A 21,358-nucleotide genomic window follows, 5' to 3' on the forward strand; every position below is an offset into this window, starting at 1 on the left:
TTTAGGGGCAAAAAAAGGTTCCAAGGAAGAAAGTATTTTTTCTGCCCTGCACCTTGTTTTAGTTATGAATTGGTGCATGACAAGGTACCTCAAAACCTAGTGGCTTAAAAGAATAATCATTTTCCTTTTTGCTCATGATTCTGCAATTTAGGCAGGGCTTAGTAGAACTGGATCTTTCTGTTCCATGTAGTATCAGTCTGAGCAGTTCTTAGAGTGGTCACTTCCAAGATGCTTTACTCAAGTGACTGGCAATTTGGTACTGATTGTTGGCTTGACACTGTGCAGGGATTGTTGGCCAGGTCCCTCAGATCTCTTTCCCATGCCTTTCCTCATGGCTAGGTTGGGATTCTAACAGAGAGGCAGTCACAGGGTAATCTGATTTATGTAGTACTTGGCTTCCCCTAGAGCACAAAAGTGGAAGCTTGAGACTTTCTTAAGGTTTAGGACTTGAAACAGTGCTAAGCAGGTCACAGAGCAATCCTTGATTGAAGGGGATGGCTGATTTCCATATCATTTAAGGAACTAATTTTGAATTAAGCACTTTAAAATATTTTAATGAACTCCGTGATTGTGTTTTCACTTTTTAGTTATAAAACACATTATTTTTCCTTCAAAAATCTCTGTAGTAGAATCGGTGTTTCAGGATTCTTAGGGTATAATCCCAGCAGTAAAATTGCTGGGTCAAAAGGCAGTTCCATTTTAGTTTTTTGGGGAACAACAATAAAAAACAATTTGTGTAGCTGGATGTTTTATTTATATATGGAAAATGATACTTAGTTGTTGAGTTCTTGAATTGAGTTCCTGAATTGCTAGTACTTCTACAAGGACTTTACATTTCTTATCAATTTGTTTTTATATTCTTATATTTATATCATAAAACATTTTATCCATACAGAAGAATATAGGAGGTATGTGATCTAAATATCTGTTAAGGGACAAAACACATGTGTAGCTGCCACCCAACTTAAGAAAAAGAGCATTCCTAAAACTTTGAAGTCCCCTCCCAAATTGTCATCTCTCCATGACTGAAGTAATCTCTCTTCTGAAATGTGTAAGAATTTTTATTTCTGTTTATAATAGATTATTTGCATTTTTAAAGTTTTTAAATGTATACACTTTAAAGAAAAATCAACATACTCATACTGTGCGTCTCCTCTATTGCCCATCTTCTGCTACAACACCACTTCTGACACCAGATATGCGGGTTCTCCACACATCAAGCAATTCTGCGACACCAGCTGGAGGTCTTACAGTTTAACTCAATTCTCATACTTTCTACCTAGAGGAAGTATCATGTCTCCTTTCCCCACTTCAGATTTCTAATTGCAAGTCCAGGTTGTTACCTGTGCTTCTAACCTAATGGCTGTAAATCAGAGGTTCTCATGATCCACTCTGCAGATTCAATTAATTTGTTACAGCAGCTTACAGAACTCAGGAAACCAGTGTACTTAATAGATTATAAATTTATTACAAAAGTGTTAAAAAACAAAATTTAACCAAGTAAATTTGAAGTTCTAAATTTTATTAAGTGATCCATGAATCGGGCTGTATTCCATGTAGCAATTAGAAAGGTGTTCCAAAGGGTTGAACAAACTGGATCAAAGGGTTTATAGGAAGAAAGGTATGGCATGGGAGCTATTAACAAAAGAAAATAATTATTTGTTTATTTTTATTAAATATTCTAAAATTTATTTTTAAGTTACAATTTGTATTCAGTGTTATCATGTATTAGTTGCAATTGTACAACATAGTGGTTAAACAATCATATACTTTAAATAGTGTTCCCCCTGATATTCCTATTACCCACCTGACACCATACATGGTTATTACAATATTATTGACTCTATTCTCTGTGTTGTATTTTACATCCTTGTGACTATGTTGTAACTACCAATCTGTACTTCTTAGTCTCTCAACTTTTTCACCCAGTTGTTCAACACCCCTCTTCTCTGGCAACCATCTGTCTGTTCTCTGTATCTATATGTCTGCTTCAATTTTGTTTGTTCATTCACTTTGTTCGAGAAACGATTATTTTGGGACCAGACATCTTTCTGTCATGGAGGGCATGTGAAGGAGACAACAGATTACCTCACTGGTGTTGATCAGACAGTTCCAGACTGGTCAATTATGTTTCTGGGAAACTTTGGAAATGGCAATTATAACAGATATTAATTAGATCCAGATTTGGTAACATGGACTTTCAGCACGAGTGATGCCATTTTAGACCTGTGGTTTTCCTTCAGCAAAAGGGTATAACTCAGGAACAGTTAGATGATAGAGATGCATAGCACAAGGTATGGGGGATGGGGCATGGACTCTTCCATGCTCTCTCTGGGCTCTCCATTTTCTCAGAACCTCCATATGTTTACCAACCCAGAAGCTCTCTGAACCCTGAACTTTCAAGTTTTTATGGAGGCTTCATTAGGTAGGTTCTATTGATAAAACCATTGCCTATTGATGTCTGATTCAACCTCCAGTCTCTCTTTCCAACAAGGTGAAGGTGGGGGCAGACTGAAAGTTCCAACCCTCTAAGCCTAGTTGGTTCTCCTGGCAACCAGCCCCTATCTTGGAAGCTTTCCCAAAATTCCCTCATTAACATAAACTCAGATGTGGTTGAAAGGTGCTTCTTACCACTTAAGAAATTTCAGAGGTTTGGGGACTTTTTGTCAAGAAAAGTTAATGAAGACTAAACATAATTTTTATATTATAAATTGCAGTGTCACATGTACATTTCTGCAGTATTCTGTAATTATTTTTTGCCAAGAATATTTGTGAGATTCAATCGTGATAATGCATATAACTATATCATTCTTTTTTATTGCTTTATAGTATTTCTAGATGTAAATACACCACAATTTTTCTATTACCCTATGCAGGGACATTTTAATTATTTCTAGGATTTGGATTTCTTGTATGTTTTTACTTTTTTTTTAATTAAATTTATTGGGGTGACATTAGTATATAAAACCATACAGGTTTCAAGTGTACAACTCAACAAAACATCATCTGCACACTGCATTGTGCACCTACAGCCCCAAGCAAAGTCTTTTTCCACCTCCATTTCCCCCCACTTTTTGCCAGCCTCCACCTACGCCCAGCACCCTTTGTCTCTGGCTAACACCACACTGAATATTTGTCTTGTATCTTGATGCTCTTACGCAATGGACATATTGCACAAGGTATATTTCAATTGTCATAATGGATAATGCCAAATTGTTTCTAAGCAGTATAGAAAAGTTACTGCTGTTCCATTTCCTTGTGCACACTTAGGAGTTTCCTTTAAAATTTTTTGTCAGTCTTTTGTGGATGTGAAATAGTGTCTCATTGTAATTTTAATGTGCATGTCCCTTATTATAAATGAGATCAGGCATCTTTCAATATGTTTATTTCTTAATTGTGTTTCCTCTTAGGTGAAATCCCTGTTCATGCTCTGTGCCCATTTTTTGATGGGTTTATTTGACTATTTCTATTTATTTGATTCATAGGAGTTCTCTATATGTTATGACTACTAAACATTGATTGGTTATATATCTTAACATTGTCCTCTAGTCTGTGACTTGTATTTTTCCTGTTTTTTGAAATGTTTTAATAAAAGTAATACTTAATATTAATGTAATTGAATTATTCAATGATTTCTATTATGGTTTGTCTCTAAAATTTTCATGATTATTAAAGCTTTCTCAAATTTTATTTTTTTCTAAAAATATTTTATTTATTTATTTGTGGGGGGGGAGGAGAAAGAAAGGGAGAGAAATATCAATGTGTGGTTACCCCTAGAGCACCCCAACTGGGGACCTGGCCTGCAACCCAGGCACATGCCCTGTCTGGGAATTGAACCAGTAACCTTTTAGTTTGCGGGCCAGCATTCAATCCATTGAGCCACACCAGGCAGGGCTCAAATTTTATTCTTTTTTTTTAAACTTTTTTATTGATTATGCCATTACATTTGTTCTATTCCCCCCCTCCATTCCCCTCCACCCTGCATACCCCTCCCCCACCATTTCCCCCTTTAGTTCATGAACATGTGTCTCAAATTCTTTAGATTCTGTATTTCCCCTACTATTCTTACCCTCCCCCTATCTATTTTCTATCTACTGTCTATGCTACTTATTTTCTGTACCTTCTCCCCCTCTCTCCTCCTCCCACTCCCCTGTTGCTAACACTCCATGTGATCTTCATTTCTATGGTTCCACTCCTGATCTAGCTGTCCTCTTAGTTTGCTTTTGTTTTAGGTGTGGTTGTTACTAACTGTGAGTTTGCTGTCCTTTCACTGTTCATCTTTTTTATCTTCTTTTTCTTAGGTAAGTCCCTTTAACATTTCATATAATAAGGGCTTGGTGATGATGAACTCCTTGAATTTGGTCTTATCTGAGAAGCACTTTATCTGTCCTTCCATTCTAAATGAAAACTTTGCTGGATAGAGCAATCTTGGTTGTAGGTCTTTGGTTTTCATGACTTGGAATACCTCTTTCCAGCCCCTTCTTGCCTGTAAGCTGTCTTTTGAGAAATCAGCTGACAGTCTGATGGGAACTCCTTTGTAGGTGACTGTCCCCTTATCTCTTGCTGCTTTTAGGATTCTCTCCTTCATTTTAATCTTGGCTAATGTAATGATGATGTGCCTTGGTGTGTTTCTTCTTGGGTCCAACTTCTTTGGGACTCTCTGAGCTTCCTGGATTTCTTGGAAGTCTATTTCTTCTGCCAGAATGGGGAAGTTCTCTTTTATTATTTGTTCAAATAAGGTTTCCACTCGTGACTCTTCCCCTTCTGGTACCCCTATAATTCAGATGTTGGAACGTTTAAAGATGTCCTGGAGGTTCCTAAGCTTCTCCTCATTTTTTTTTTGAATTCTTGTTTCTTCCTTTTTTTCTGTTTGATCATTTTTTTCTTCCTTCTGGTCCACTCCATTGATTTGAGTCCCAATCTCCTTTCCATTACTATTGGTTTCCTTTGTATTACCATTCATTTCAATTAGTTTAGCTTCCATATGTTTCTCTAACTTGTGACTAAAATCAACCAGTTCTGTAAGGATCCTGATAACCAGTGTTTTGAACTGTGCATCTGAAAGACTGGCTATTTCTTCATCGCTTAGATCGATCGGTTCTGGGGCTCTGAGTTGTTCTAGAGCCATTTTTGGTCTATTTGCGCCGTTAAGTAAGCGGAGCGAAGCCTTAATTGTTTACCAGGACTGGGTGACCCAGGTTGCTGGTTTGTGATGCTGTGTATGGGGGCGTGGTCAGAGAAGGAGCAATGGCGGTCCTCTCCACTAGCCCAGTCCGTCCAGTCATGCCACTCGCCTTGGGCCTGTTTATCCGATCGGAATTGTGGGAATTGTGCGAGCCTGCTGCCCCGCGAAGGCTCCCCTCCTCACTGGTTTATCTGCACGCAGACGCGCCTCTTCCCCATGTGCTCCTGTAGCTAGCCCACGATCTGCGCCTTCGGCTGCTAGCGCACCACCTGTTCGCGCACCACTCGTTTGGGGATTTTTTCTTGCTAACCTGCTCCGCTGCTGGCTTCGCTTCTCTTACCGGTTTAGCTGAGCATTTAGTTGTCTTTGGACTCTGTATTGTCGATTTTCTGTGTGGCTTGGTTGTGTTTATTGTTGTTAAAAATAGTTGTTCTTAGATTTGGTTGTGCACAGAGGCAAGGTGGTTCCACCTACACCTCCATCTTGGCAGAAGTCCCCTCAAATTTTATTCTTAAAATTTAATTTTTTCCATTTTTAAAGTTTAAATCTTTATATGTATAGAACTGATTTTTATGTGTGGTACTCAAAAAGAATCCAATTTCAAAATTAAATAATTAATTATCTGAGCATCATTTATTGAATAGTCAGTCCATTTTTTTCCCTGCAAAGTTTTTTTGTAACTTTTTCACACATTTTTTCCATAGAGGCATGCTTCTGTTCATGGGTTTTATAATCTGTTATATTAGTTAATTATTTTTTCTCTCTGCTTATATCGTACTGTCTTAATCTTCCAATTATCTAACCTGATAGTCTATGAAGCAACCACCTCTACCATAGTCTTCAGGAGTGTAATGTAGTTGGGTTTTTATTTTTAAACATAGTTGGTTGTTAAGTGTCACTGCAAGAACAATGACTTCCTTCTCTTTTTTGTTCAGCGTTTTCTCACTTATGAGACACTTGAGATGTGGTTTACTACATTTCCATAATAGCAAAACTCAGAGCTTAGTAAGGAACTGGATATAAGGGGTTGGGCAAAAGTAGGTTTACAGTTGTGAGTATGCAAAACACAGTTTATTCTTGCATTGTATTAATTATTTTATTATTTTTCATATGAAAAACTGGAAACCTACTTTTGTCTCACTGTGTAAATTGTAGGCGAAGGTTATGTATTATCACGCTGTTCTTTGCAATAAAACTATTTGATGCCCAAATGCACACTTTCTGTCTTCCAGGTCACCATTTTGTGCACTAACCCAGAAAGAATTAAAAAGACCTCAAAGATGTCTATTTGTTAACTTGACCATTTTGGGGGTAAGTCTTTTCTAGTTGCAGTAGAAAAAAATTAAATACTTTGGAAATTTACTATTTTAATTAGCATGAGTCAACTCAAATGAGAATATAACACTCGATCTTCATGTTGGTCAGTGAATATAGGTGGTTAGTCCATCCTTCTAGGCTCCTCTCAGGTACTTTAATTCCCTCAACAAATATTTACTGTTCAACCATTAGAAGCTAGGCCTGTGTCAAATATAGGAGGCTATTTAATAATTTAGCTGAGCATATAATTACTATACATCTACCATGTGCACTGGTGTCCTGCAAGGTAAAATTAATACAATTGTGAAATGGACAACCAAGAAACCTGAACTCAAAGAGGTTAAAACTGATTTGTAGTTTCTGAAGCAATGGTAGAGAATATCTAATGTCAACTGTTCACAAGTTTTAAAAAATCCTAAAGATTTTTAGTGACTCTCCAAGTTTAAGAAATAGTTTTAGAGTAGAGGCTAAAATCCTGATCAGTTATTCTGAAACACAGGATAATAGCTGCATGTTGACTAGTTATTTTGTCTTTATTTTGAAACAGTGGTTGTCATATGGAGTTGGAGAAACCTGAATGAATGTAGGTATTTTTTAAAAATCACCAATAATTGTTAAATCATTGAATCTTAAAACAATAATGGATATATAATAGAAATCATTTTGACACTAGAAATGGTAGTTTGAAAATGAAGTCTGTGTATATATTCAGAGAAGTCTAGGAGCTCTTCATTTCTAGAAACACTGCCTTGCATAATTCTTTCTGAGTTCTACTAAAGTTCTATGGCAATATATTTTTTCTATGTAAATAAATGAAACACTGAAAAGTTCAAGTCCTCTACTTTCTTGGCTTTTTTACAGAGTATATACACACATGTGCCAAAATTTTCCACATGTGTGGGAATTTTCTTCTCCGATATCCTAAAAGTAGAATTGGCCCTCTGAACTAGAATTACATGCTACTTTATCAAGAAGCATGACTAGTGGCAGTCAGGAGCAATAGGAAAATTTTATGTGTGTGAGTGGCATAATTAGATGTGTCCTAAAAATATAACTGTGGCAACAGTATTAAGGAAGGACACTATTTTGTGCAGACACCATTATATACAGATTACACCTTATTTAAATGATAAAGTGATAGTTATTAAAGATCCGTTATCATCCATTCATTCATCAAATATTATTGTGTGACAATTAGATAGTGAGGATGTAAATCAGCCCCTATCTTCTCACATTTTAGAGGAAGAGACAAACAATTTGGCAATTAGATATACAGAATGTCAGGTGGTGATTAATGTGCTGTGGAGAAAAATCTAAAAGAATGGGAGTCAGAGGGAAATTTTATATAGCAGCCAGAGAACATTTTCTGGTAGCGAGTGCAATATCTGAGCAGGAAGCTAAAGAAAGTAAAGGAACAAGTTGTAAACAACTGTGAAACAAATGTTCTTGGAGGGGGAAAAACAAGTGTAAAGACCCTGAGTGTTGAGCATGTGATAGAAATAGAGGATGAGAACAGAGAGACCAATGCAGAAAACAAGGACTAATTAACAGCAAGGGCCTCATAGGTCACTGTGTACTGACATTCAGTCTAAATGAAATGGGAAGTATTGGAAGACTTTGAGAAGAGGTGTGATATGGTCTGGCATTTTTAAGAGAATTAGTCTACCTTAGTTCACTGTTGGTGGGATTGCAGACTGGTACAACCATTATGGAAAACAGTATGGAATTTTCTCAGAAAAATAAAAATCGACCTGCCTTTTGACCCAGCAATTCCACTGCTAGGATTATATCCCAAGAATCCTAAAACATCAATGTCAAAGAACCTATGCACCACAATGTTCATAGCAGCACAATTTACAATAGCCAAGAGTTGGAAGCAACCTAGGTGCCCATCAGTAAATGAATGGATCAAAAATTTGTGGTACATATACACAATGGAATTCTATGCAGCAGAGAGAAAGAAGGAGCTACTACCCTTTGCAACAACATGGATGGAACTGGAAAGCATTATGCTGAGTGAAATAGGCCAGGCATTGAAGGACAAATACCATATGATCTCACCTTTGACAGGAAGCTAAACAATGAAACAAACAAGCAAACAGAATAAAACAAAGACACTGAAATAGAGAACAAGTGGGCAGTGACCAGAGGGGAGAGGGAAGGGAATTTAAGGGGAAAAATGGGGAGGGATTTTGAGGAACAAATAGGAAGGACACAGGGACGAGAACTAAGGGGGGGTGGAAATGGGAGGGAGGTGGGGAGCAAGGGGCGGGGGGGGGGCTGGGATGGGAAAAATAGACAAAAAAATGTACTTGAAAAATAATTAAATAAAAATTAAAAAAAAAGAGAGAATTAGTCTTGACTGTTCTGTTGAAGACAGACTGTAAGGGGCCAAATGTAGAAGTTATCAGATTGTTTAGGAGGCTGATTTAATAATCCAGGCAAGAGCCCTAACTGGGGCTTGATATTGGGGCTGGTAGTGGTGGAGCTGAAGTGAAGTAGTCAGATTCTGGGTATATTTTGAAAGTGAAGCTGACAGTTTTGTTAATGGATTGGATGTGGGGTTTGTGAAAAAGAGAGGAGTCAAGCTAATCTCCAAAACCTGTGGCCCACTGGAAAGTGTAGTGTGTATTCGCATATTTTTGACTACCTTGATGCTCAATTCTTTTTTTATGTTTGGAGGAGTCCCCATCATATAAATCTGGGTGCCAGACAGATCACATCTCCAAATAAAGGTGTAGCTGCAAATGCCAGGAATTTCTTGCTCCAGTCTCCCAGGCCTCTGGGATGCACACATGCGACTAATCAGACATTAACGGGGCAGCATCCAGAGCATTTAGCTAGTGGAGGCAACAGAAGCACCCTCGGCACAGGGTGAAGTGGTGTCCTCTGTGCAAGGGGCAGCTGACAGAAATGTTCTCATGGACCAGTTGATAATTTTAGCTATGTTGCTGGCTATGTAGATTTCAAGTGGGGTTTGCCAATCTCTTGGAAAATCCAAATGTTACATACATGGTGTCCTAGTCAGATATACTATTTCTGCTTTCAAAAGAGCCAGAGACAGTTTCTTTTCCTTGTATCTAAAAACCCCAAATGAGCCCTATGGGTTATGGTTCCTTGATTGGGTGTCATCCTGCAAACTAAAAGGTCGCAGGTTCAATTCCTCATCAGGTCACATGCCTGGGTTGTGGGTTCTGTCCTGGGCCTGGTTGGGCGTGTTTGGACGATACAAAAAGGCAACCAATCCATGTTTCTTTCTCACATTGATGTTTCTCTCCCTTTCTTTTTCCCTCCTTTCCCTTCTCGCTCAATCTTCCTTCTCTCTTTAAAATTCAATGAAGAAAATGTCCTCAGATGAGGAAAAATATAAAAATAAAAAATAAAATTTCTGAATAATACACTAAGCATTAAACAATACACTAAGCATTGATATTCTTAATATAAATATTATAACAATAACTGCCATTCATTGGGTGATTGAGGAACTTATTTTAATTACTTCTGCTAGATGGATATTATTCCTACATTAGAAGTGAGGAACTGAGGGCCCTGGCTGGTGTAGCTCAGTGGATTGAACACGGGCCTGCGAACCAAAAGATTGCGGTTCGATTCCCCGTCAGGGCACATGACTGGGTTGCAGGTCAGTTCCCAGCAGGGGCCATTTCCCAGCATGGCGTGCACCAGAAGCAACCATACATTGATATTTCTCTCCTTCTCTTCTTCCCTTCCCTTACTAAAGATAAAGAAATAAAATTTTAAAAAAAAAGAAGTGAGGAACTGAGACGTAAAGGATAAGTCACTTGCCCAAGGTCATGTGGCTATTAACTCAGAGCTAAGACTAATATCCAAATTTATTTGGTTCTAAAGCCTGAATACTTACATACTATAGATGAGTTCATTTAGGGATCATATAGTACTGTGAACTGAGCCATTATTCTATTAATTTGATTCTTTGTATAACCTCTATTCACAAGTATCATATTTCCTTAGATTCTCTAAAACTGTAGAACTTAGTGCTGAAATATTAAAGTGTGTCACTGTTTTAAAAACTTACTATAATCTGGTAAATCCATAAATCTAACTCATAGTAAATTTTTGCCCTGGCCAGTGTGTCTCAGTTGGTTAGAGCATTGTCCCATAACCAAAAGATCGCAGGTTCAATTCCTGGTCAGGACACATACCTAGGTTGGGGGTTCCATCCCTGGTCCAGGGCACATATGATTCCCAGTCCTGGCATGTATGATCCCTGACCTGGGCGTGCATGGGAGGCAACCAATTGATGCTTCTCTTTCATTGATATTTCTCTTTCTCCCTTTCTCTGGAAAGCAATGAAAAAATGTCCTTGGGTGAGGACTGAAAAGATTCTAATATATATTAGTAGTGTTTGAAACTTGAGCAAAGTCAGTTATTTTTTGAAAGTTTCAGTTTTAATAGACCTTTAGATCAATTTGAAGTTGGAGGCAAAGTGCTATATTGGCAAATATACCAGGCTCTACTTCAGATGGAATCTATTACTATTGAGACATGACAGTACCATACTTTTTAATGGCAGATTAAAAAGTATGCACTTTTAATTTGTTTTTTAACAAATTAGATAAATTATCAATGGTTATCTAAAATACAAGGGTGATGGGTTTGAATATTTGAAACTCACTGCTTGAAAAACATGCTACTTACCAATAAGAGGTGTGGCTAAAAAGAAATGAAACTGATTATCAGAAAAGAAACTTGTGGTTTGTGAGCCTTTGAGAAATACTAAAAGCATTCAGGAGCATATTATAGTACTTGTACAGCATTAGAGAGGCAACATGGTACTAGGAACAAGAAAACTGAACTAGGAGTATTAACTTGTGCTCTCAAGTGCCAAACCTAATCTTTATCTAAGCTATGCAGCTAAGGGCAATTCAAGAGGCACTGAGCACAAGATGAGTTAGGCAGAGATGAATAAAAGAGACACAGAAACATAAGTCTCTGTGGAGCTTCATTAGAATTATTTATTCATATATTTACTAACCCATTAAGACTTTGTCACCAGTCATATGTATGTTGCATGCCAGGTGCTGGGTTTTCAAAGATGGACAAGAAAAATCACTCCCCACCTCCCATCCTCCCAAGAGCAAGTGGCCCAGGAAATAGACTAGACTTGCTGTGGCATTGGCATTTCATTCCTCTCTCCAGTAGACTTCTCTCTGCTCTTTCCATATGATCCTTCTTTTCTTCTTTACCAATTCCACCCCCCCCCGAAACCCCTTAGTTTAACTGGGCTCAATTTAGACCTTATTCTCTCAAATAAGACTTTCTGGTCCCAGGCTGCCTCCCCTGCCCTACAGTTTCTGAGCCAGCATGGACTTCAGAAACCTTAAACTCTGAAAATATGATTGTGTTTCTCACTCCACAGATAAAATGAACATATAAATAATACAAAACTATAAAATCGGTAAGACTATATATAATTAAACTGCTTTTTCAGATATTATGATCTTGGAAAAGCTAATGCAATTGAGCATCATCTCTTCGTGGGGAGAAATGTCCAAGTACATTTCAACTTTGCAGGGCTCATCAATTTTCTGAAGTCCATCATCATCCCCAGGTGATTCTAAAATACTGTTTTCCATGAATTAAGAAAGAAGTCAGGCACCTCAGTCCCTGGAGTTACCTTAAAGATTTTGTACTCTATGAGGACAACAGTAGGAGTAAGAGCTTTTGAAGGTTTTCAGCCTAGGATGGGGCACGCTTAGATTTACACTTTAGAAAGTTCTCTCTGACTGTAACCTGGAGAATGAATCACAAGTGCTCAAACTAATAACTACTTGGAGGCTGTTGCAGAAACCCAATGAAGAGATTATGTTTAACTGCTAAAGGGTCTTTTGGAGGTGATAAAAATATCTAAAATTTGATTGTGGTGATGTTGCAGAACTCTGTGAGTATACACGTAACCATTGAATTATATATATTAAATGGGTGAATTATATCTCAATAAAGATATTTTCAAAAAAGCAACAGATTCTATAAAAAACTCTCATACTTAAATGAGTGAATGAATGAATAAAAGGTTATGGTTGTGTTAGGGACTGATATGAGAGACTTTTAGGAGGTAAGAGAAGAGAGTGAGGAGAGGTAGGAGTCAAGGACGACTCCCAGGTTTTGTGTTTAGGCCAGTGGTTATGTGAAAAGGCTTTTATTGAGGTGGGAGAGACACGAGTGATCTTCCTGCAGTGGAAGGAGTTCTGGAAGGCACGTTACAAAGTCCTAAAAGGGAGCACCAAAAAAATGCTCAAGAGACTGTTGCATTTAGGAAAGGATGATGTTTACACAACATTTATGCGTAATCAGGGCAAGGGTATCAGACTTCTTTCTGAAGAAGCCAGAGGACTGGTTCACCACATTCAAAACACAAATATTTAAAGGAGAAGAAAGGCAAAATTATTAAGGATACCAAATTTATATTAGTCTGTTCATGGCGGGGAAAAAAACCCCCTACCTTCCCATACAACTATCATAATTTACAAAGAGTATTCATGTCTTCAGACATTAGTAAAAGAAAAATCAGGGATATCACTGTTTACAGAGTTCAGGTTTACAGGAACTTTTTTTGAGTTCATTATTCTGGAAGCAGAATCAGTTGGATGAGCCCACTATTATAGTTCAAGTAAGAGTGCCCTTACTAAAAGTGTGAGGTAGTTATTTTGTTCTTAGCTACAGTGTGTGATGCGCTTAAATAAACTGAAGAAGAACGAAGTGTCAGTTTTGCTTCTATAGGAGATCAGTAAGAGAATGAAGCATGCAGAAGGAAAGGTGGCAGAAAAGAGCAGAGACAGTGTGTAAGCGCGTGGTGGGTTGGGCATGGCAGACTCGTGAGGCAATGAGGAAGTACTGAAGGAGGAAGTATTCACTGTTATCGGGGCTCTCATCGGTCTTGTGTGATTACGAAAGGGCATCAGAGGCACTGTGAGGCCACACAGCAGGCGGGTCAGTACTTTCTAACGTTTGACTTGGGCTCCGAGTAAAACGTTGATAAGGAGTCATTGTAGGATTCGGAGAAAATGAAACTGAACATCTAACGGAGACCCTACTCACACAAACATATTGCCTGGCTGGAAGAAAATCACCTTCTTGAGGATTTAATAGCAGCCCAGCTTAGAAGCCTCAGCCTTCAGCTGGTGACTAGTATTGGGTAAGGTATTTCTAGGCTTCTCCAGAGTCAAAGCCTACAGGAAATCACTATTTCCTACAATAACAGACTAACGGCCCCACAGTTGGCAATAGAGGAAGAATTTATACACAGGCTCTGAAGAATAGCTCGACTTTGAAGCTCCAGCCTTTCAACTGGGATTTCTGTTGTTGCCACCACCACGTCTCTCATTAAAACTGTGGCCTTCATGAAATCAGATCCCCTCCTCAATTTCCAGCAGCACAGTTGAGATCCTGCTGGGATGTTTAGACTGTGGAGTGTTTAAAATAGAGACTTCTAGGTTCCATGCCTATATTTTGAATCAGTCAAGTTCAGGATGAGGAAATTTTATTTTTAGCAATTTCCAGGTGACTCTAATGAAAGCTGTCCAAAAACTATATTTTAAGAAACATTGGACCAAGGGGGACAAAAATATGTGAATATAGCAAGGAATATATAGTTTGATTTACAAAAATACAGCTGGGTCATTTGCAGCTGATAGCCCTCACCTGGGCAGAGATCATCTTCCCCCAACAATCAGTAGTCACGCAAACATGTCTACCTTACTTCAAAGAGAGTCCCCAAACAAAGCCCAGAGAGAAATCCAAATTCCCCCATGGACTAAGTTTCCATTTGCTATATAGGTTTCACTTACTCGAAAGAGAACTAAGATCTTCCCTGAAAACTGGATACTGCTCATCCCCCCCTTACATGGAAGTTGGCCTATCATAAATTTAGAATGCAGCATCACTACAAGAGATATGCAGATATTATAGCAAGTAGCTCATTTACTTTTATATAAGCATATAAATTATGAAAAACAAAGACAGTTTTTATTTTCCACTTTCCTCAAAGTCTGTATTTTTTAGTTCTATATACTCCCAATAATAGTTCAATTCAGGTAATAGTTCATGTAAACGTTTGCCAAGCCCAGCCAGTCCCTCTTCACTGACCCTTTTCCAGCTCGAGAGGAACATTGCTCCTGTAATTTCCCTCCTTGCTGTCCTATGGGACATAGTTCCTGATACTTCTGGAATGTGATCTAGCAAAGAAGTACTCTCCAAAGGAAACAATTAAATTTGCATAGACAGAACTGCCTAAATCATGCTGTATATATTGCACAAAGTGAACCAAGTATCCATATTCCCCAAATATGCACAAATAGTCTCAATATATATGTATTTGTTCTTCAGATTGTGAATAGGTGTTTCCTGCTTCTATAGCTGTTGGGTGTGTCCCTCTTCTGGTTCCTCTGACCTAAATTAAAAAAAAATAAAGGTTTCTCAAAAAATAAAGAAGTTGAGCACAGTCATAAGTACACATACACACGTGGTACTTTACAGGTCCCATGAACATTTTAGATTTTTAAATTCACAGTATCTCAACCCTTTCCATTTTAGAGAACATTTTTGCTTTACACTACAAAACTAAGTCTGTCCAACCTTGTTACTTTTTCAGAACCAGGAGAAGTTTAAACTAAATTGTGGGTCTAACTTCGCTAGTATTAAGAGGAAAAAAAAAGCTTTCAACTTAAAGCCAAATTCTTCAAGGTAGTATAGCTCAAAGCCAACCACAACAGGAAGGGGAAGTGCATAGTATCTTTTTTTTTAAAGATTTTATTTATTTATATTTAGAGAGATGGGAAGTGAGGGAGAAAGAGAAGGAGAGAAACTTCGATATGTGAAAGATACATTGATTGGTTGCCTCTTGCATGCCCCCAACTGGGGACCTGGCCTACAACCCAGGCATGTGCCCTGACTGAAAATTAAACTGGTGCCTTTTCAGTTCACAGGCTAGCACTCAGTCCACTGAGCCACACCAGCAGGGCCGTGGTATCTTACATTCAGTATAATTTTGTGTTGTCTCCCCAGGCACCTCAGTCTTCTCACAAGATAGAGCACCCACGGAAGTGCAGGGGACAGTTTCTGGGTATCGACAAAAGGTTTACCTTAGACATTTCAACTGCTGAGCAGTGTCCCACTTCCATGCAAGCTATATTCCTCATTTCCATTTCGTTTAGTTGAATTTTCCTGTAATGTTCCTCTAGACCCTAATGACCCTAGTAAGGCTTACCGTGGCTTTGTAGCCAACCAAATTATTTTCCCCAACTAGGACCTTCTATTCAACTCTAATTACGGCCTGAGAAAGTGCAAAGCAGCTCTGCTAGTGGTTGGACTGTGATAAACAATGTTTTCAACAGGATGCTGTCAAGCTTGACAGCAACAGCACAGTGTTTCTGACCAAACATAATTAAGGCTGTACTTTAGTTGCAAAAATGACTAACAAGTCATTGATTCTTAGAACTAACCATCACAAGCCCAAAGCTGCTTTGTCCTTCTGAGACATCCAACAACCAGTTATTCTTCACGGCAAGTTCTAAACTTCTTTCTATAGGTATGGCCTGATGGCCTTTTCTTTGGTTAGGCACTGAACTGGCTGGAGCAGAGTGGAGCAGATCAGTGCAGGTCAGAGCAGGCTGGCAAAGAACTGAGCAGGCCAGTGCAGAGCAGACTAGTGCAAGGCAGACTGGCACGAAGCAGAGCACAATAGGCTAGTGAGGCGCAGAGCAGTCTAACTAAGAGGGGCTTGGCCCCAGGGCTGCCTCCCCTCAGGGCTGCCTCCCCCCAGGGCTGCCTCATTGCCTTGCTGTTTTCATACCATATTGTATCACAATTCATCTGTTTTGCAATGAATAAATTTTCTCCACCACACACCAAAGTATGGATTTCTGTTAGCACAGAATTGGCAGCAACAACCACTGGTTGACAGTGCTCTCAATATCTACTCCTTGCTCACCACCTTCTTCTCAGAGTTTTCCTGCTTGAAGTATCACAACCACTCCAGCCTTCCCGCCTCTCCATGGGCAGCTTTATTTCTGACCTATTCAATCCCACATCTTTCCTTGCTCACCCGAGACAGCTTCCAATAACCAGCTGTTTCACCTCTTCATAGCTTCTTCCAGGACATGAAGTATGAGAGTATGAGAGCAAATCTATGATTCCTTTTATCTCCAACATACTCATCTTCTCCACTCCAAAGCTGCCAGATACCCAGGGAATCAGTTTTACAACCATTCAATTTCTCTCCCAGCATATTGATAAAGTTTTGGATTCTCCATCTTTGTGATTGAAGTACCTAAGGATCTCCTCCTAAGGGCCAGGGCAACTAACTTATTCTCTAAGCTGTAGAGAACTGACACCCTTTCTGCAACTGAGGCCAAAAGATACCTACAGAGAGCAATTTTTTTGTTATGCAGAACACTACTCTGGCTTGTATCCTTTTTAAAACATAATACCCAAAGATTTCCCTAAAATGGACTCATTTATGGTAGTGAACAGACTAGCTTCTTCAGTACCGACATCTTTCTCCTTTCTTACGAGATGAAAGACCTACCAGCCAGAGGCACAAATTGCCCCACCCTCCACCACAATGAAGCTGTCACTTCCCTTCAGAGGCAAAACAGCTCGGGGGCATCCCCTGCAATTATTTGGCTGGTGGTGTCTCCTGCAAGTGATATCTTCCTCCCCAGTGAGAGCTTGGAAGGCCTGCCAGGGATAAACCATTCCATTGTCATAACCATCTTACAGGTTGGTGGTGTAGCCTGATCTCCACTTACTTAGTTGCTTGGTATTAGTCATTTATCATCCCAGATGTAACTGTATGCTCCTTGCCCCAACACTCAGCATCCTTGCTAAGTAGACCACATCCTTGGTAACTTCAGCGACCTACACTCCACACAGTTTGCAGTTCCTTTTTTTCTGGTCTTTTTACATTTTGTACAAGTACTCAGTTCCTGAGAGAATCACCTAACTTCCTGGATATCTTCCTAAATTGCTACATAAAATCTTGTGTCTTCACAAACTTTTTATTAAATTCGTGTTGGTTCCCTGGGAGATCTCTCTTTCTCCTACTGAATGGTTTGACAACCAAGTGATACCACACAGAGAAAAATCTAATGAACCCCCATGAAATTCAGTACAGTATAAATAGTTAAGAGTTGAGGTTCTGAAGTGACACTGCCTAAATTTTGTTTTGCCATTTTCTAAAGAATTTTACTATGTACTGTTGATAACTTAGTAAAATTACTTAACTTTTCTATTTCTCAGTCTGTGGGAGAACAAGTAAATAAATAAGTTGAGGCTTCCAGTCAAGATGGTGATGTAGGCAGACATGGCTCATCTCTTCGTACGACCACATCAAAACTACAACTAAAATATAGAACAAGCATTACTCAGGAATGTCAGAAATCAAGTTGAATGGAAGTCTGACAACTACAGAATCGAAGAAACCACATCCATACAGACTGGTAGGATGGGTGCGGACATGGCATGGGCTGGTCCCATACCCATATGGATAAAAATTTAGTAGGGTATCTCAGTAGCAAGGAAACCCAGACCCACACCAGACCCCCCAGCCCAGGATTCAAATGCCAGGAAGATAAGTCCCCACAACTTCTGGCTGCAAAAAGCAGTGGGGATTGAGTCGGTGGAGGAGGCTGCTGGAACCCTAAGCAGTTCCTCTTGGGGAATCCGCATGGGGACTCACCTACCAATACTGGCTCCCTTGGAGCTCCAGCACCGGGGTGGCATCTTGAAGCACACCAGTGGTATACAGGGAGAGACAAGTGTCTGGCATAGGGGTGAGCAGAGGCCATTGTTCCTTTGCTGAACCTTCCCTTTACAGAGCTGGCAGACTGGTGCCATATCTAAAGTGCCATCAAGCTGGCTAAATACCTCAACATAGCATAGTCATCAAATAGCAGGACCTTGGGAAGATCTGGCACCACACCTATAAAAAGCTACATATGGCCCCTCCCTGAGGAGCACCTGGTGCTGCTGACTGAGGCTCCCCAATGCCAACAGAGAGAATATGAACTCAGATCCCATTTGAAAATTTCAACACCTGGGCCATGTGTGTGGCGATCTGAGCCTTGCTGTATCTTTCTGCCTCTGGTTGCATCGCTGGTTTTATAACAAAGCCTAGGGATAGAGTCTTACATGGTGCCATCTACAAGGTCTATCCTGCTTTACATCCTGCATCCAGACCTGGTGGCCCAGGACCTGATGGACTACCTCAGAAGAGCCTCACAGAGCATGCCTACAGCTTCACCACCACAGCCAAATGAAAAATCACGCATGACACAAGAAGCTCTGCTATGTTGCCTTGGACATGGAGCAGGAGAAGGCCATCGCCAAGTTCTCCTCCTTGAGAGCGATCAGTTGCCCAGCTGTCAGGTGCTCACCATCAGTAACCAGTGATTCTGGTGTCCACAGCACTCATGCAGCCTTCCTTCCTGGGTATGGAGTCCTGTGATATCCACAAGACCATCTTTAACTTTATCATGAAGTGTGATGTTGACACCTGGAAGGACTTGTATGCCAACACAGTACTGTCTGATGGGACCAACAGGTGCTCTGGCATGTTTGACAGCATGCAGGAAATCACGGCCCTGACCTTCAGCACAATGAAGGTCAAGATCATCACTCTCCTGAATGCAAGTGCTCAGTGTGAATTGGGTGCTTCATCCTGGCCTGTTGTCTACCCTCCAGGAGATGTGGATCAGCAAGCAGGAATATGACAAGCTGGGCCCCTCCATTGTCCACTGCAAATGCTTCTTTTTTTAAAAAGATTTTATTTATTTATTTTCAGAGAGAGGAGAAGGGAGGGAGAAGGGAAAGGAAAGACATATCCGTACACGAGAAAAGCATCAGTCAGTTGCCTCTGGCATGCCCCCAACCTGGACCTGGCCTGCAATCCAGGCATGTGTCATGACAGGGCATCAAACCAGCGACCTTTTGGTTCACAGGTCAGTGCTCAACCCACTGAGCCACACCACCCAGGGATACAAATGCTTCTAAGTGGACTGTGAACAGATGCATACCATTTGCTGCGTGAGTTAAATCAGAAGTGTGCATTTGTCCTACTTCATGCTAGTCTCATGAAACTGGAATAAACATTTAAAAAGAAACTTGTTTTTGAAGCTTTTATCTGATACAAGCTGGATTCTAGAATTTGTAGCTAATTTTGATGTTGTGTTCAAGTTAAATGTTACCTTTGCATACATTTTTTCTGATTTTATTTATTTATTTTTATTGTTGTTCAAGTACAGTTGTCTCCATTTTCCCTCCATCACTTCCCTCTACCCCAGCCATCCCCACCTCCCACCCCTGATCCCACCCCCCTTCATTTTATCCATGTGTCCTTTATAGATGTTCCTGAAAACCCTTCCCCTTTCCCCCCATTATCCCCTCCCATATCCCTTCTAGTTACTGTCAGTTTGTTCTTTAAGTGGAACCTAATCAATAAAACAAACAAGCAAGAGACATTGAAATTAAGAATCTTTGTATACATTTAACACCCTGTATATATCTTTGATTTAAACTCAGTGCATGCAGATAGGTCACTTCCTGGCTGAGATGGGAGAATACGTTTGTGGAAGAGAAATTGGCTCAGTGAGAATCTGTGAGACCATCAAATGCTTGATCTGTACAGGGTATTACTGTGTACGAGCTAACTCTTCCAGGATTCTTTGGGAGGCTGGCAGGAGTGCTTGAATCAGCTGTCCTTTCTGTCTTGCCAGGCTAACAGTTTTGGAAAGTACAAAACTTCAAACTCAGTTTCCTTTCTTAGGATGTTTTCCTGCCAGAATTGTGGGTTTCTACTTGCTTTGAATTGAAAAAATGGTTTGCATTTACAGCTGTAAATTTATTCATTCTTTTACTTTATGTCAAGTTTTTGTAAACAATTCTCAATTCTTTAAGTAGTAACAATAAATTTTAATTTTCTGCTGTCGGGTAGGGCCATTAGGAGCCAGCAACATGTCATTGTCCAAGGAAAATAAAGTGCTTAAATAAACTTGAAAAAACTAACAAACAGAAAAATTTGTGGAATACTACTAAAGTATAACCCAGAGAAAAATTCATAGTCTCACATACTTACATCAAAAAGAGAATTAACATAAATGAATTAAGAGTCGAATTCAGCAAGTTAGGGGGAAAACAAATTGAAGAAAAGCAGAAGGTGTTAGTAAAGAAAAAATAAAAATTAATAAGTCAGAAAACAGAAGTACAGAAGTATTAAGTTAAAAAATTAATTCAATAGAGAAACCATTATATGATTTTTGGAAAAATAGAAAGAGAGAGCAAATATGCAAAAATAAAATGTAAGGGAAGGAACCATAATGCAGAAAGTAAAGGGAATTGCAGTTAACTGCTTTGTTTAGTTCTGTGCTAATCAGTTAAAAAACTGTATTAAACGGAAAAATATCTGAGATAATATAATTTACCAGAACTATAGAAAAGATTAGAACAAAGACCTAACTGGACTCTGTTGAAGAAATATTTAAAGTTGTCAAAGAGCTACACACACAGAGAGCAGAATTCAGTTGGTGAATTCTACCAAACTTGAACAGCATGCAATTCTCATCCTAACGTTATTCCCAGAGAGCATTTAAAAAGAAGGAACCATCTAATGTCTTCCTCTAAAATTATAAGGGGAAGGGGTTGAAAAGCACGAAAGTCTGCACATGTGTGCATCATCCAGGCATGCGTGTGTGACTCAGCAGAAACTAAGCATGAAGGGCTGAGGCTTGGAGCTGGGGAGGTGATTGGATGGGAGGGACATAACCCCCCCCCCCATCTACTTCCATGTAACGAGGGATTATTGGGAGGGGGTATTTAATCGCG

The 21,358-nt window shown here is 39.4% G+C and overlaps 1 pseudogene; it reads left to right on the forward strand.

Annotated features, from left to right (window-relative positions):
* Window positions 1-17,053: 17,053 nt before the first annotated feature.
* Window positions 17,054-19,297, forward strand: LOC119065942 (actin-3-like; annotated as a pseudogene).
* The last annotated feature ends 2,061 nt before the right edge of the window (window positions 19,298-21,358 follow it).

Source organism: Artibeus jamaicensis, unplaced genomic scaffold (genome assembly GCF_021234435.1).
Source record: "Artibeus jamaicensis isolate MK-2021 breed Jamaican fruit bat unplaced genomic scaffold, CSHL_Jam_final contig_354, whole genome shotgun sequence".
Taxonomy (NCBI): Eukaryota; Metazoa; Chordata; class Mammalia; order Chiroptera; family Phyllostomidae; genus Artibeus; species Artibeus jamaicensis.